The sequence below is a fragment of the Eucyclogobius newberryi genome, unplaced genomic scaffold (genome assembly GCF_026437365.1).
Source record: "Eucyclogobius newberryi isolate DKJ021-1_F unplaced genomic scaffold, fEucNew1.0.hap1 SCAF_9, whole genome shotgun sequence".
NCBI lineage: Eukaryota > Metazoa > Chordata > Actinopteri > Gobiiformes > Gobiidae > Eucyclogobius > Eucyclogobius newberryi.
The window spans coordinates 37,094,009-37,098,976 of NW_027316532.1; positions in this window are offsets into that span (position 1 = coordinate 37,094,009).

The window sequence follows — 4,968 nt, forward strand, 5'->3', positions numbered from 1 at the left end:
ATAATAAAAGTTTTTAATCTAAATCTAACTTTTTGTAGGAAACTTTAAGCACAAGTCAACCAAAGTAACACATAAGTGAGTGTGAGTCAATGTAAAACAACAGAACAATAAAACACAAACTAGTCATTTTCAAACTGTGTTAAAAAGCCCCAAACCCACTCAATATTCAAGGACGTTCCAAAGATATAAATGTTATGTGCTCCAGAAAAAGATTGGTCTCCCTTTGTTTTGCTCTTTGTGTTTTGGGACAAACAAATAAAGAATTAAGAGAACGTGCAGGAGTGTCGGGGCCGTGGAGATCATTTCTAATGAGTGAGAAAGGAAACCAGGAGTGATGCGCTCATAGTCAGAAGGGAGTGAACATATTTACATGATTTGGCATTGTGGGCCAGCGGAATCTCATTTTTTAGTTTTTGTTAACATCGGCTCTTATTGCCCACTGGATTTTCTGGACTGAAGTCTAATTCCAATTCAGGCAGAAGAATATGTGTTATCTTTGGTGCTGCGTGGGCTTTTTCATAATTGCTCACAAAATCGTTCTCTGATGCAGGTCAGAGAAAATCACTTCTTTTTATTGGCTAAATTGAGCTGCAGATGTTTCATTACAAGCTGAAAATGACCTCTGTTTTTCGCAGTGACCTTTTATTCACCGCGGTCAGACTCAAAAATAGCCTGGGTCTCAAACTGGCTGTCACTGGGAAGAACAAGACTGGGTGAAACATGTATTAAGACTCGCATAGGTAACGTTTACCTCACCATAACATTTTAAACTGCCCGTATAGTGAAAACTCTTTGTTCTGCTTCATCATCTCTGTAATTAATGCTCCATATTCCACACAAAACAAATAAAAACTGGCACGTTCAGCTTCTTGTTTGCAGCACACATTTATTAAGTTCATTTATTCTTATCGTTTTTATTTACAAGATCAAAATGTGTTCAATCCCAAAGACATGATTGTTGATTGCTTAAGGGACAGTTAGCGTTCATATTCTATTTATATGTCAAGTTGGAATAAACAATCAAAAATATAAAACTACTTTGTGGATCTTCTGAAAATGTCATTCAAAAACCTGGCCACTCCCATTTAGTGTCAAATTACCTGCTTAACAGAAAAATACTGAAAAAATTAGTTAATTGTGTGAATTTTACCAGTTGTGAACATTATTTGCATTATTTGTTCCCATAAGAAAAATGTCCTTTATGACTTAAAGAAGCACTTGACTTCTTCTTTAAAGGTGAACTATGTCATTTTGCAGGTTGAGGGTTCTCCACCCGCTCGTGTTCGTGGAGATGTCTTCGCTCAGTCTAGAATATGTCTAAATAGATTTTCAGTTTTCTCACCTGACATTTGCACCTTAATTGGACCGACAAATAAACCTCTTCATTTACTTTGCCTCGACAATCCCCCTAGCATTGTTTTCCTACCAGTTTGTTGTTGCTCTTTTCATTGCGACTAAATGTTTAATGTATCTTGCGTGGTGTGGATGAATGAGATTATACTGGCAGACAGACAGCAGCGAACAGAAACAGATAATTGCATTTGCACTTGGCTCTGATTAGAGGCTGCAGTGTGAGTGAGGGAGGTAAGCCTGCAGAGTTACACCAGATTAGGACATGTATCTATGGGATAAGGTTAGTTAGTGCGACCCTTCAGACCTCACCTCAGACCATCTGTTAGGACGTCCCAAAGCCTAACCGTCCATGGAACATAATCACATCCTAAGCGTCCTATACTGTAAAACTGAGCAGGAGGGCAGAGGTCTGAGGTAAAGTTACAGGGTTAAACAACATCTGATACCAATAGCACGAGGAAAATATGTCAATCACACCAAAATGTGATTAAAAATGTCTTTAAATGTATTAGTTGAGGTTTAATTATTGTAAACTGTATCACAAAAGTGCAGAAATATCACGATATAACTGGATTTGAACGTTTACATCATAACTTTTTAGTCAGTTGATTTTGTAGCATTTTTACTACAAACAATACAGTCAATATTAGAATTTTGCAAATTTTCAAAACAACTTTAAAACAACAAGAGCAATATTATCTACAGTTTGATATATTGACCAGCTCTGTTTCACAGTCAAATTAATGATGTGTTATAGTGGTTAGAGTTCAGTTCTAGCACCAAGTTCAAAGGTACACTGACTTTTCTGGTTATTGGAATGTTCCAGAGTATGGCATTTAAACATACAGTTCTGTACATGTCAATTATTATATGGACTGCTGATATTTAATATTTTTCTTCTAATACCAATTGTACTGTATATAATGTAAATGTATGTTTTGTATATTACAGCTGGACACTAAACTATAGCTTATAGTGGCACATGTGCACTGTCCCAGTTCAAATAAACTAATAATAAATCACTTCTTTTTTTTAAACCACTTGTTCCAAGTTACATAGATCTGTAGAAACGACCCTGCTAACAGTAAGAATGCATTTTCTGTACTAACAACATCTGTAATTATGTGTATACTGTATCTCCATGGTGACGAGCAGGTGCTGGACACTGCACCAGAAACGTTACATAGCGCGCCTTTAACATCTTTTCAGTCAGTGCGAGTGAATTAAAGTGACGATATACTTCAGAAAGTGGAGGCATTATTCAATCAATCCTTCAAAAATGATTAATGTCATCTAAAAAGAAATCAAACCGTAAGATTAAACTGAACATACTTAATAACCCTTTTAACATCCCATTTCAGCATTTGTGAATTTTGAGTTTGGATATTTCTTTCAAAAACTGTGAATGCAACTCACAAACTACACATTTACGGCTTTTTACAAACTGCTTATTGTTTCCCATTGTTTGCACACACTCCTCTGGTTAACCTAATTTAATTTTTGGCATTTAAACCCTTCTAAGACCCACTTTGAGAGGATCAGCGACGATATGAAAGGGTTAATTAGTATGACGCAGAGGTCAATCTAAGGTTCAGCAGTTTTAGGGGTACAGCACTGATGAAGTTGACAGGATTAAACGGACCGGCCTCTTAATCTTCACGGCATATTTCCTCATCCACTTTGAGGTCATTAAAGCGACGCAATTTCCCAACAAAAGCAGCCTCTTCGCTCCGGTTACTTCGGCGGCAGCGAAAAGTGTACTCGGGGGTCACCGTTCCTCTAAAGACCGGTGTATTACAGATCATTCGAATAGGTACTGCCAGTTCCCGTTCTACATTATCATTATCAATCTGCCGATGAATCAGAGCGTAAGGCTGGGACGTCCCACCTGGGGGTAAGGTGCACTGGACGGTGCCACGGGCCGCTTCAGGACAATGACTGGAGGGGTGCGGGCCGTGGAGCATGAGGTAAGTTCCTCTGTGTGTCTGCCCCCTTTGTCCTGATGCTCATGAGAGGCCCTGTTGGTTTAGGCCCTAAGCTTTCCCCCGGACACACCAACGATGGGCCCAGAGATAGAGAGTTCCAAAAAAGACAGGAAGAGAAAAACTAGAACATGTTAAAGAAAAGAGGACATATAATTTAAAACATACAAGTATCTGTATAAGGGGAAACGTTTAAGTTAAGATAACAATTGATTGGATGTGTTTGTCCCACACAGTAAATTTGACTTGAGCTTAAAGATAATTGATATTATCATGATTTGGAAAGGTTAACCGTCAATGAATCTTATTTGAATCAACTCAACAGGTCAAAATGACTACCTTAACATAAAACCCCTCAACAACAATGTAATGAATCAAAGAAAATAATATACATTTGAATCTATATGTATCCTCTGGAAATATGTTAAATGAATAAACACGTTTTTTTTCTGTTGATTGATTCTGTTGCAAATTGGAAAGCGCAAACTAGAGGATTTTTTGAGAGCAATTCCTGCCTAATTCAAGACCAGTGCCTTTTAGGTCTTAAATCCTTGTGTAAATTAATTTATTCATTACTACTTGTACCATGATAAACTATTGGTATTCCTTCTTTCATGAATCTGCACAAAACCTTCACACAAATGCATCTTTGAGACATTATTATTACCTTTATTTCCTTGAGTCAGCACCTGAAAGGTTTTGTTGCTGAATCAGATTTCTTAACTCACTGATTCCTCAACGAGACACCATATTAAGACACACTGAGACGCCGGATTAACAAGTTTAGCTTTTAAGGAGCAATGAGAAGTGCTTGTTTGGCGTTTCTCTGGCGGACTTAAAAAAACGATTAAATACACCCAGCGTGATGCTGAGTGAGGGCGACAGCGGACGCACAGGAGCTGCTCCTTTGGCAACACAAACAAACAGTGAGAAGTTGAAGAGGTGACATGTGCAAGTAAACAACTCAAACAGGTCCAGCCGAGGGAGACGCTCTGCCTTAGGGTGATGCAAATATAGGATTACTATAATATGGGACACGCTGGAAAATCCAATCATGGTTTTATGAGACTGGAAAGAAAATTCAAGATGAAAAAATGTGTTTGTTGAAGTTTTTCATGTATATTTTAAAAACTAGGCCTCAAAAAACAGGTGATGAAAAACAAAAAGACAACTAAATTATAAAAAAATGTAACATTTGAAAAAAATATAAATACAATTAGGTTGAATCCTAAATTTACTTAAAATCCTTAATTTTAAGTAATTTGTCCTAAAAATTGTTTGGTTGTTTGAGAAAATTCTCACATTTAAACTTTTTTCAGTAACATCTCAGCTCTCATTAGTTGTGCATATATTTGTATTCATTATATATTTCACCAATTGTAATTCCTAATAACTTAAAAAAACATTTATATATAAAATATACACACATCCTGCATTTAGATGATCCCACGTGTCTGTTTATTACTTTCAGCAAATATGAGAATGCGAAGACTACGAAACGCCAAAACGTGACAAATACCATTCAAACAGAAACAAACTAGCTAATGGGGGTAATACAGGTCGGGACATTGTTGGTGGACATGCCTGTGGACCATGGGACGAGGGGGGGCAGGGAATTTGTACAGAGGGGGCA